The following is a 13,373-nucleotide window of genomic DNA, read 5'->3' on the forward strand; positions in this document are numbered from 1 at the left end:
CTTCTTGAATCAGAATTTTTCAGGGGAAGAAGATACTTAAAAATAGATCAAAGGGATAAAATTTAGAAGAGCAAACCAAAAACAAACAGAAAAGGCAAGACTGGGAAACACAAGTAGAAAATAAGTGTTACTGGAACAAAAAGCTGACATAACCTATTAGCATTCCTGTACAGGAAATGTTCTTAAGTGGAAGCTATGGTTTTACTAATATGATGATGTCACCCATTTAGGAAATCTGAAGTTTTTATATTCTTTGGTAGTCAAGCCTTCTGGTAATTGAATTTAAGCAAATATTTTTGCAAATTTAGTCTCTTTTATATGATGAACAATCTTAATTCAAGTCCTTTAGTATTCTAAGAGCATTTTATTAGTGGATTTTAAATGCAGATTACTATGACTAGTAATCCACAGCAAAATATTGTGCCTGATCCTTTCTTTCACAGAACAGATTTGTTACCTCCTGTGTTCCTAATTGGGGAAGATGGGTATGCAGATTTTAATAACTTATACTTTTATTAAAATGGCCCAACCCCATCCAAAAAGAAAAAAAGCAACATATTTGGGCATAAAACATGGTTAATTATAGGTAAGAAAAATGAACAAAATAGAGTATTACCCATCTGTGAAAGATTTGTTAAGATGAGTAACCGCAATGGAATGTCGGAATTTCCTTTGATTTCCTTCTCTCTCCATTCTTTTTCTATATCTTTTATCTTTTCTTTGATGGGGGGAGGATTGTTTCCTTGTTATTTTTAACCAATTAAATATTTAATTGGTTAAAATAAATATTTAATTGTTTAAATAAAATCTAAATTATCCAAATTTGATGTAAATATTTGCTAACTTATCAATGGACACTTAAACTTGTCCTTTTTTTTACAGAGTGATGATGGTTCATGCTAATGGAATTTTTAATTCATAGCTGTAGAGGTCAATTCAAATGGCCAAAGGAAACTACTTTCAGTATTGCTTGAAGAAAACCTAATTTAGTTAAAGTGATAAATTTCCATTATCTGTAGGCTTCATTATCAAAAAGCCATACATTTTCATTATCAGTAGCTTTTAAAATAGGATCTGATCTTCCAAGTTCTAGAAAACTCCTCAGTTAATTCCTAGGAATTTGCAAGAATCACAAATAATCGAGTTTGATCTGGAAATAATGAAAGGGCTGTTTTAAGAATATGGCGGACTGTAAGCATCACGAATAGCAAATAGGGGAAATAGAAACAATCGCACTTGGAAGATAAATATTAATCACTGTAGACATTTATCTATGGTAGTGGGTTTAGCAAGAATGTGAAAGCAATCAGTACATTTGTATATTGGTGTGGCTCTAATGAGTCATTTATATCTTTTTAGTACTTTGACCTTTTCAAGTAAAAGGTACTGTAAATAAACTATCAGTTTGTGTTCCTTTAAAGGCAAATGTTACATTCATTATTCAGTATTCAACATTTCTAAATATCTTCTAAAAAAAATTTGTCTCTAAAAAATGGAAGTAGAATAAAAACTATACTACTATGTATACTTCTATACATTATGTATCATACATATATACATACACATATATAAATATATAATTTAAGACCTTTGCTTTCTTACTCCAATATTCAGAGAACATAGTTTAGATCATGTAATTTACCATTGTAGAAATAAATAATAACCATCTTTTTAAAAACTCTCCAAAGAAATCCTCTGAATCACACTTCTTAATAGTTACAATCCTAAAATTTGCATAATGAATAATCCCTTACAGATTAATTTTGATGCAAAAAAATCCTTTAAGAAATATGTTTATCTCTAATGGAAAGAAAATCAGTCAGTTAATTTACAGAAACTCCCACCCTAGGTCCTGAAGAGATGTAAAAAAAAGGTCTGAGGGAGCTTACAGCTTCTTAGAGAACATTGGAGCCCCAGGGGCTGGTGTGGGTGGGGGCCTAGGCCCTCCTCAAAATGCCCTGCTCACATCCAAACCACTGTATACAGTATAAACATACAATCTAAGTATTAAAAACCAGTGTGATTGTTGTGCAAAATCTGTTTCAAGATAAATAGCCTGGGGTCCATCTTTCAATCCAATTTTCATGCCCCTTCCCCAACCTTTTTTTTTCATTCAATCAACAAATATTTATTACACTCTTTTTAGGTAGATGATAAATATGAAAAGCTTTAAAAATTTTTTGAACCTGTGCTTTTGGTTTTTACTCTTTAAACAATTACAATAAAATTATATAAAATATACCATATTAGCCATTTTCAAGTGTACAATTCACTGATATTAAATACATTTTCATTGTTATGCAACTATCACCACTATTCATCTCCAGAACTTCTTGTCATTTGAAACTAAAACTCTGAACCCATTAAACACTAATGGAACTATTGTGTTCCTTTAAAGGCATTATAATAAAATACTACAGTAAGAGAGCAAAGGTCAGAGATTATATATTTATGTATATATGTGTGATATATAATGTATAGATGCATATAGTATATATCATTTTACATGGCAGCATAGATCTTATTCTACCTGCATTTTGTAGAGGCAAATGTTTCTTTTTCAAAGATATTTACAAATGTTGATTAGAATAATAAAGAATATTGAATGTAATTACATTTGTCTTTAAAGGAACACTAATGGACCTATTCCCCTCTCTCCTCAGCCCTGGTAACCACAATTCTACTTGCTCTCTGTATGAGTTTTTCTACTCTGGGTACTTCATGTAAGTGGAATCATAAAATACTTGTTCTTTGGAGTCTGACTTATTTCACTTAGCATAATGTTTCCAAGCTTCAGGTTGTATCATGTACAGAATCTCATTCCTTTTTAATGCTGAGTAATATTCCCCAACCTTTTTTATAAGGAAAGCAGATATAAAAAACAAGGAAATTTTGAACTGGAATAGACCACAGACATAATCCTTTCAAATCTCTTTGTCCCGCCTTTCTTTTCCTTTTTTATGTTACAAAAATGAGGAAAATAAGTCCCTGAGAGCTTACGTCATGGCAAGTTTTCATACTTGGTTGGTTAAAGGCAAACCAGAGCCTAAGAACCAGCCCTCCTGTGACGCGAACAAAGGCTCTTTCTACCAGACACACACTCGACCCCTATGGACAATAAAAGGCAAGTGTTAGACAGGTTGATGGCCAAAGTAAGTGTTGTAGAAGTTCAGAAGGAAAGATAAAATGACTGAAGCTACATTCAAAAGGAAATGTTCTAAATGGATTTGAGAATTAACAAGACTCTAGATTCTGATTAATAATGATCAAAGCTATAAAGAATCCACTGGAAAAGATTCTTTCTAGAAGCCATACGTCTTGTGTCTTTTCCTTCTGCCTTGAAGTACACACTACATTTGTATGATTAGAAATATTTATTCTTTCCTACAGTTAAGATAGTTACACCGAATCTGCTTCAATTTTTTATATTCAATGTGATTTTAGGTTTCATTTGTGACACTATGGTTGTTCTAAAAACATGTGTCAGCATACAGAAGTTTTAAGCATATAGTTGGAACATAGCACATAGAAAACTAAATGAATAGAGTTTCTATTTAGTGAAAATGTTCTATGAAAAAGAGGGCAAAAAAGGGTCACTATCAAGTTTAAAAGTATTTCTAAATGGAATACTTTTTCATAGTTTCAGATGAGTTCTGAGAAGTCTCTGAAATGCATACTTTGCACAAGTATTATGCTTAATGTGGAGTACTTATTATGTACATCAATTTATGATTTTTTCTAGCATTTAATTTTTGTTACCGAAAAGGCAAGTAAGTTGGCCCTTACCCGACTGAGGCTATCATTCCAACGGAGCTATAAGAGACCCTCTTCTGCTCCTAAGTAACCCAATGAGACTTTGCTGTTGCAACTGCTGCTTCCTTAAACTGTCAGATAAAAATCAGCTGAGCGATGTTCCTTGTCTTCAACCTAGATCTACTCAATCAGTATCTCCAGGGGAAAAGTCCAAAAATCTGTATTTCTAACAAGTTTCCAATTAATTCTTGATCTTACTAATTTATAAAACACTGCTTTAGCACAAGCTCTCATGTACAAGCTACCAGAATGGGAACTGAGGCCGTCTTTGTGGTCTACTGCTTGGAGCAGAATCAGTGAGCAAAAATATGGGCTAAGTGGTCCATGAGCAGCCTTAATGAGAGCCAGGTTGAGGTAGACTGATTAGGTTAGAATGGCATGTATTTCAACACTATTTGTAGGTCAGGAAGGAGGGATGGAGAAATGTTAAGGTTGAATAGATGAATTTACATATGCCATACTTAATGTCTTTTTTAACAAAACCATTAAAAAATAGTAAGCTTACTATTTTTGGTCATTTAACAACTAAATTAATCTTGTTTACATGGCAGAGCATAATTTCAGATTCTGATTGGGCACTCAAAAAATGTAGTCCAGTTGCTGGTCATCCAGATATAGCTTTGGTGTGTTTTTGTAAATGAACACAGAATACACATAGATTTCTTTATAAATAGATGAATATGGGCTTCTGTGCTTAATGGCATCTGGATAATGCTGACAAAAATTCAAGTACAATGAACAGTATAACAAGCATGAATTCTGTACTTACAAAGCAAAGAGGAAATTCATCAGCCAATATTTATTGAAGTATCTGCTAAGGGTCATAAGAAACCACACACATTTAAATCATCTCCTGCCAGACAGATAAGCAAACCAGTGTACAGTGTGTTGGAGAGCTGGGGCAGAGATTTGGCTGCCTCCATTCGCCCATGGCCCAGGTGCCACAGATGAGGAGGGTCAGGAGTGGCTCCTGAAGAGGCCAACTGGTAAACTGACTGCCTGTCTACATACACACACATACACACCTCACCTCTTTGAAAAAACTTTTTTCGAATTAGAAATACATACAGAAAAGTATGCAAGTCCTAAGTGTATAGCTTGATGAATTTACACAGTCACCTCAGTCATGTAACCCTTGCTCAGATCCAGAACATTCCCAGGGCCTAAAAGCTCCCTTTATAGGCCCCCATCAGTAACCACTCCTTCTTCTCCAAGGGTAGCCGCCACCACCACCACTGTGACTTATAACACCATCACAGGCTGGTTTTGTCTATTTTCAAACATCAAATAAATTGCACAGCTTATGCCTTTTGTCTCTTCTTTCACTCAACAGTATGTTTTTGTGAGATGCAGCCACGTTGTTGCCTATAGCAATAATTCACTCATTCTTACTGGGGTATAGTATTTTCTTATGTGAATATGCCACAATTTATTCCGTTTTGTTATGGATGGCTATTTGGGTCATTTCTAAATTATGCTGCTCATAGCTGAATGCAATAGCTGAAATTGGATATGCAATGGTATCCTGTTGTGATTTTAAGTTGCATTTTCTTAAGTACTAATCAGGTAGACTGTCTTCCCATATGTTTGTTGGCCATTTGAATATCCTCTTTTCTGAAGTACACCTCATAGCTATTTTTCTGCATGTCTTCTAATGCATATGTGCATGAATTTCTTTGGGGTATATGTATCTACAAGGGAAATTTCTGGATTATGGGTTATGCTTATATTGAAAAAATGACAATTTTCCAACATAGTTGTGCCAATTTCCTTTTATACTAACAGTATACAAGAGTCTCATTGCTCCACATCCTCAACAAAACTTGAAGTTTTCAGTCTTTAAGTACAGCCCCACACTGTACTACTTAATGAATTCTGAGAAATGTTCAGCAGTCAAATATCTGACAACTGAACAAAGCAAATACCCTGGAAGGACAATTCCATTTCCAATGAGCTAAAAGTATTTTTAAATCCCTAGTAATGCATGTGGTACAGTTTCCCCCTGGGCTAGGTAACCAGGTGGGCAGAGGGGAATTTCATAGAATAGAAGGGGAGGCTACTGCTAGCAAGTTGCAATTTAGCCATTGCTGGTTGCTACAGTTGAGCAAATTCCGTCCCCAACGTACTCTGTGTGGCCCACATGTTCTCCATCCTTTCTGCCAGGGCAGGCCCATTCTTTAAACTATTCCCTAAAGCCCCTCTAAGGAGCAGGAAGAGGAATGGGAACAAGGTTTCCCCTGCAGCAACATTGTGAGCTACACAGAGCTTTGGCCCTCAGCTGTGCCCACCTAGGGAGACTCTTAGCTGCACCCCCTTTACAGAGGTCACCACAAACACCTTGTAAAACACCCAGGTATTTTGTGGAAATCCAGCCTTTTCCCCCAACATAGCTGTTGGGTAGGGCTGCCATATGGTCATTTCAAAGAGCCAATCCTCAGAGGATGAATGAAAGACTGAATTCAAGATATCAATGCAGTGTCATTATATAATGGGCAAAAATGTGGGCTCTGTAGAAGTAGTGAGGTTGATTATCTGCACGAAGAAATGAATTGTCAGTGGAAATGCTTTGACCTACTTGCCTGTTCATTAGACAGCAGTTCTGTTTTGTTGAGAGCCCTTATCTGTGTTGTCACATTTCTGTCACTGAACAGGGCAGGGCCAGCTCCTGATACAACCAGACTTTTCACATAAGACCAGATACCTATGGCCCTAGAATCCCCACAAAATATCCTGACAAAATGTCTCCTTGACAGAATAGTGACCTTCCCAATCCATCCCTAGATGGTCTACCATTAGGCCAGAGTAGTCTTGCAGTTTCTAGAAGCCAGTTTTCACTCAGACACCCAGAAACTGGAGCAATCAGCTCTGGCCTACATAAAGGAACTTTATTCTGGGTCACTCAGAGAATTACAAGCAGTTCCCAGCCTTTTGGATTTAATGGACTAGTAAATTTTCAGGAAAGATCTTAGGGACCCATATAAAATTACTCACCTCTTATTTTCTCAAGTAAGGACATGTGACTGTGGTTTCTGTAAAGTTGTATTTAATAGTCATAGCTGTCATTTTTTATCTACTGTATATAAGGCATTTCCAGAAATAACTCATTAGATCTTCATAGTGTCCCTGCAAGGGAAGTATTACTTTCATGTTACAGATGAGAGAGGTTCAGAGAGGGTTAGTCAATTACCTGATCCCACACAGCTAGCAAATGGCAGTCAGGTTTTGAACACAGGTCTGATTACAAAGCCTGCATCTTTGCACCTGTATTGTTTATCCCATCTGAAGTATGTATATATTATTCAGAAATGATTATTGAATCTCTGGTTTTCCGATGAGATGATAGAATGGTCAGGAATTAAAACTGAGTTTTGTCTTTATAGAGAGATTCAGGCTTCCAGGAAGGGTCTTAAGAGCCTTTTTGTTTGTTTTAACTGACCTACTTCAATTTATTCAATATTTCCCCACCTGAATATGAAAATCCAGGAAAAGTTAAAGAGACCATTTCTATCTGACATTGTGATACAATCTTATGTTAACATACAGATAATACATTTGGTTTGAGATGGTGAGGAATATCACTTCTTTAAACCTGTTCTGCTCAAATGTACTTGACATGAGTTGTCTCAAGTAAAGGTTATTTTTAGTGTTCACTGCATCATTAATGACTGGCTGTTAAAGTGAATAGCTGCCAGTGGAAAGTACTGTCTCACAGAATTAAACTTACTGATCACATAAATGGAACAAGAACCCTAATCCATCTTTACTTTAGTCAGAAAACAGAAGACAAAGGAATAAATTGTGTTGGCATTTCCTGAGTTTATCAAGATCTCTCTTTCAGGAGAGAGGTCATCTGCTGAATTTTATTCCCTCAAAATTTGCTGAACGCCTCACCCCCCCAGCACCTCAATGTGACTGTCTGGAGAGAGGGCCTGCAAAGAGTCAAGGTCAAGTTAAAGTTCAGTGGGGTCACATAGTTGGGCCCTGATCCAATCTGAGCGGTGTCTTTATAAAATAAGGAAGACACACCAGGGATGCTCACACAGAGAGGACAGGCCCTGTGAGGACAAAGCAAGGTGGCAGCCATCTGCAAGCCAGAGAGAGGCTTCAGGAGAAACTGAACCTGCCAATACCTTGGTCTTGGACTTCTAGCCTCCAGAACTGTGTGAAAATAAATTTCTGTTGTTTAAGCTACAAGTCAGTCCTAGCTAACTAATACAAGAAGAAATAAATATTCAACATGAGCTGAGGCCCACCACCGGTGCCAAGACATTCAGTTACATGAGACATCAGTAGAACATGATGGATGAGCTTTCTACTATCCAGCAAAGAGATGGTTTACACTGAGACTGAGGATCAGCTGAGGAAAAGGTAGTTTCTGAGAGTAGGAGGGAAGTGTCAAATAGTGACTTTTTAATAGTCAAACTAGTGACAGCTACCAGCTAGGTGTGTGTTTCTCTACTTTTTGCTATATAATATACCTTATAATAATAATGTGCTTATGACTATTTATGCAATAATTACTCCTTTCTTTCCTTAGATAACAACCAACAATTTATGAAAGAAACTTTATTGGCTAGGGTACTGGTGAGTTGTGTGCCTGGGCTTGAATCTTGTCCTAGCCTCTTCCTAGCTGATTTTTGGACAGATTACTTCACCTCCTATGCCTCAGTTTATCTATAAAATGGAGATAATAGTACCTTCTTTATAGGATTGCACGAGAATAAAATGAGTTGATATATGTACAGTGCTTAGAAGGATACCTGGCACATAGTAAGCACCTATTAAATGTTAGCTGCTATTAGTTTATCTTGGGCCTCTCTCTGCATGTGGATAACTGACAGCAGAACTACTGCACCCACATGGTTCTGCCCAGATGTCTGCTACCAGGTGCCAGCTCCCCTGAAACTGCCAGCATAGTGTTAAAGAAGATAAGCAGCCCGAAGAGCAGTAGCTATCATCCCTGTGTTAATCACCATCCAGGAGGCTGACAAAAATACAGATTTCTGGGACCTGTCCCTGATTTGCTAAGTTGGAATGGAGCCCAGGAATCTTTTTAGTGGGCATCTTGGGTAATTCCGATATAGGTGGTTCTCAGAACACCCATTAAGAAATACTGATGAAAAAAATTACTTCTATATTCAAGGCTGCTAAATTATGGTAAATGTCATCATTTACTAATCATGAGTCCAGAATAATCTTCATTTCTTTAAAATGTTTAAATAAAACCAACTTAGGACAATAATGAATGTGACACTGGCTTTTAAAAATAGTCAGAAAGATACTTTCTACAAGTGTTAATAAGACCTATTGATAAGCCTGAAGAAATTCTGTATTGGATGTAGCTCTCAGCTTCTCCACAGGCAGTTTATCTGAAGTTGAGTGATTTAAGGTGAAAATGAATTGTCCAGCACTCCCCTTAGGGTTGTGTTCTGCCTGAGTGAACTGAGTTAAAGAGAGAAAGAGAGAGAGAGAGGAAGCAGCTTACAGAGAAGCACAGAGAATGGTAGTTCCATTTCTTTGGAGAAAATGGTCCATTTCAGCAGAAAGTAGCAGGCTAGCTATGCAAATTAATTAGAAAATCTTGCTTGTCGATGATAGCTGTGAGAGATTTTAGAGAGCTGGGATCCTGGAGAAGGGTCAATAGTGCTGGGTTTTATAGGATGGCTGGAGAAAGGTTAGTATCAAGTTGAAACCAGGTGTTCAACCTGGAGCTTGGCAAAATACCAGTTTCCTAGAGTCAGAATAAAGAATGATGAAGGTTGAACTCCAGGATAACTTTGGAACTGAAAAACCTGATTGTGTTATGATGAATTCCTAAAATCTGTACATCTCGTAATTACAGGACTGAAGCTTATAGCTGATACTTCTTTCCCACTGGTAAAATTGCTATGCTCAAGTGGGGTGAGAACGGTCATTACCGAGAAAGTAAAGGTCAGGTTCAAAGGGTAGAAATGCCAGATTCCTGGAACAGCTGTAAAGAAACTCACCTAAGTTGGTGAGGGAAAGGATTATGGTGATTCTTGGAGCTTGGAGCTTGTGTAAATAGCTCACATGAGTCTGCTAAGGGCATCATAGAGTTTCTTTGGTTATCCGAAAGTATAGTAGTACGGTGTTTCTTTTAGGGAAGAAAAAATTAATTGCTTTTAAAAAAAGTTGAAAATAGACAATATTGATATTGTTTATCAAGAAACCTTTCAAATTGAACTTCTTAAAATCTTCATGCTGCTTTTAAGACAAAAAGCTGTTTAGATACTGTAGGGCCAGAGGATTTCAGTTCCCAGCAAGTACGCTTTGGATTTGGTGAGACCAAAAAGTAACAACAGAGCATTGAAAAAGGATTCATACTCAGCTTTATTCTTGCAGTGACCAGTCCAGCTCTTAGATTCCATACTCTGTGCATCCTCATGCAGCAAGCCTACAATCCACAATCCACCTAGGGCACTGGGCAGAGGTCTATAGCAACACAGACAATAATGGCTTATTGCCAACATGTGTGCAATCACGGGCCTTTGCAGTATGCCAAGTATTACATAAGCATGAGATAGCATTGCACATGCAAAGTGGGCATGTAGTTCAAGGTCAGATGAGCATCCTGGCCATGGGAACTTCCATTCTCCCTATAGTCCATCCCTTCAAGAGTCTCACCTCACAACCTACACATCCTCAGTCTTCCACAGTGGTCCCTGTGCGAGAAAGCTGGAACATTGTAAGAAGATTCTCCAACAGCAAGAGAGGCTACAATAATGTACTAGGACACAGATAGTTGTCCTCAAGCCTAAGGAGTTTGATTGCCACCAAGTGGTCATTCCAGCTGTGTTCAACTTTTCCACTGATGAGTTCATGACTAGCACTTTCCACAGGCAGCCAGTAGCAGAACTGATAAGGAGCTCTGTGCACACCCAGCAAGCAGACGTGTTGCCAGTTTTTGCTAGTGTGTACGCCCAATCCATGAAGACATTGGAGCACATTAAAAGACTAGCCTTAAGGGCAATAAGACATGTTTTAATGACACCAACATAGGCAAATCTTGTCCATCAGCTAGGATGCATGCAAGGGAATGGTCCTGTGACAGGACCGTGGCAGGAAGGGGGTGGGTCCCGTCTGGGACTAGATACTTTTACCCCTCTCCCTGTGGGGGTTACTGAGGGGTCTATGTATAGTGCTGCTGGAGGTGCATGCACTGGCCATAAAAATAAAACAAAACTCCCCAGAAAGATGATCCTACCTTCTGGCCATTTAGGGTATACTACAGTGATCTGTGGGGGCCACTCTGCTGTTACTCCAGGAATCCCAGAGGCCAGCCTCCAGGCCTTGTTCCCAAGGTGCCAGGAAGGCCAGCCATCACTGGTTTGATAGTCAAAACATCCAGTATCATGTCCACTGAACAGTCTCTGGAGTTTATTGTGGTTGGTGCTGGCAGCAAGATATAATTCTGGTGGCCAAATCCCTGGCTTCAACAATTCCTCCTTAGTTGTATTTATAGTTTTATAGGGGAGACAGCAATGTGCACAAGCATGTGTACAGGGCTGAATGCCCCCTTTCAGGGCTTCTCATTCAAATACTGTAGCACTGCCCATAAGCAGACTGACCATCCCTGTAGACCATTAATATCTGATTTCAGGCTGGATTTTAACATATATTTGTACTTTCTCTCATGCCTGCCCAGGATTGTATGATACATGAAACTTCCACTTTATCCTTAATTCTTGATCACTTTCAATTACCTGCAGTCAGCTATAAGCCGCAAAGAGATGCTCTTGGCCTCTTTATGTCATTTTCTGGCCCATGCAACATGCAGGAAAAGCAACCAAAAGTCCAGTAGTTGTGTCCACACATGTCATGTTATATTGATACTCTTCTCATATGGGCCGATATAGTCTATCAGCCACCTGACGAGGGTTATCAGCCCCTTAGCTATTGTCCCAGGTTGCTGTAGGAATCACTGTAAGTCCCTTTTAGAGGATATAGTGCATTTCTGCCAGGCTCTGCTGACTTCTTCAAAGGTTAAAGGTAGGCCCCGCTGATGGGCTACGGCCCACATTGTCTTCTGCCACACATGCAACAAATGTTGATGTAACCATTGGGCCACATCAGAGGCAGGCTTTCCTTCTACCAATGTACCTGGGCTAATTCATCTGCTTCATCGTTTCCTGGGGATGCCAGCAGCAAATGTCCTACCACATGATATACTGGAAGTGTTTTAGTTTGACTGGAGGCCCATAAGCCTTGCCACAACTCTTGCACCAAAATTGGTCAGTGACCAACCAACCAGTTGGCATGTTACCATGTTGGTAGCCACAGAGTGAAGCCTTGATAGACGGCCCATCTGTCAGTCAGACAACTATAGGGGAGGGCTCCTGGCTGATCACAAGCCACATTGCCCACAATTCTGCCCAGTGACTGCTCTTCCCCTCACAATCTTCCATCCATATTGTCTCAGTCTTAGGATGGAAAGCTATAGCTCTCCATTTTGGGGGCTGTCCATGGCTGGAGCCATCTGTGTGCCATGCATCTTCAGATATAGGGATTCTTCCTTCCTGATAAGGGCTTTTTGCTACTAGTGTCTCTAAAGCAGATTCTTCCTGCCTTTCACTGGTATATGTCACTGGCCCCAGTAAGTGTTAGTTCTCCACTCAAGGGGATAGTAGAGAGGGCACTATGCTTCTGTAGGATGCACCCCAAATGGCCAGTGTAGGCATCTGTGCCATGCCACTCTGAAGTTTTTGCATCCAATCTCATACCCACTCCACAATGAAACAGGTGGCCATTACCTTTTTGGGGCTGTTCCTTAAATGGCCTCTGTAGCCAGTGACACATGGTACATGGAAGCCAGTTTTTTCTCTGTTAAGGTGTACCATACCTCTGCTCCTTTCCAGAGTTGTGTCCAGAATCCAATAGGTTGGTGATTTCATTCAAGCTGGTGCCAGAAGCTCCAGCTATAACCATCTTCAGTCATATGGACATCCAACTTGCAGGACCTCAATGGGTCTGTCACACTCAAGGCCTGCATGGACTTGACTGCCCATTTTGCAGCAGTAAAGGCAGATAGATGCACATGTTTCATTCCAGTCCCACCTAATACCCCTTCATACCAAACAGTATTATGGCTTCAGAATTCTGCCAAGTGTGGGATAAACACTCTCTAGTAGCCTAAACAACCAAAAATCACTTGCAATAGTGTTACAGCTGTAAAGGTAAAAGCCTGGACTTTATTTAATTCCCTGTAATCCACAGTCATATGCCAGGAGCCTTCTGGCATTTTTACTGGCCACACTGGGGAATTAAAAGGGCTATGGGTGGGCTTTATAATACCCAGCTTCTCCAGTTGCTGAAAGGTTTCTTCAATTTCTTTATGCCTACCAGGCAGGTTGTACTGTTTGGTATTAGTCACCCGCTGAAGCACAGGCCTAGCTACGGGCAGGTGCTTAGCATGTCCCCTCACATGTATCCTCAGTCTGAACTCCCCACCAGTGGTCTGTAACCATAGGCCCTGCAGAATATCTGTCTCCCAAATATATTTGGGGATGGGAGAGATTTACACAGTATACCCTTTTGGGGGT

At 39.1% G+C, this 13,373-nt stretch overlaps 1 protein-coding gene across 6 annotated transcripts in view; it reads left to right on the forward strand.

Moving 5' to 3' along the window:
• The window catches only part of INPP1 (inositol polyphosphate-1-phosphatase), a 79,676-nt gene that overhangs the window by 42,544 nt on the left and 23,759 nt on the right, over positions 1-13,373 (forward strand). Inside the window, exon 2 of one of the 6 annotated variants that reach the window (XM_037009137.2) lies at positions 2,664-2,723. The exons of the other annotated variants lie outside the window; for them this stretch is intronic. The gene's annotated coding sequence lies outside the window, so the exon portion shown is untranslated. The remainder of the gene's footprint in view (positions 1-2,663; positions 2,724-13,373) is intronic. 6 annotated transcript variants of the gene reach the window in all.

Source organism: Manis javanica, chromosome 12 (genome assembly GCF_040802235.1).
Source record: "Manis javanica isolate MJ-LG chromosome 12, MJ_LKY, whole genome shotgun sequence".
Classification (NCBI taxonomy): Eukaryota; Metazoa; Chordata; class Mammalia; order Pholidota; family Manidae; genus Manis; species Manis javanica.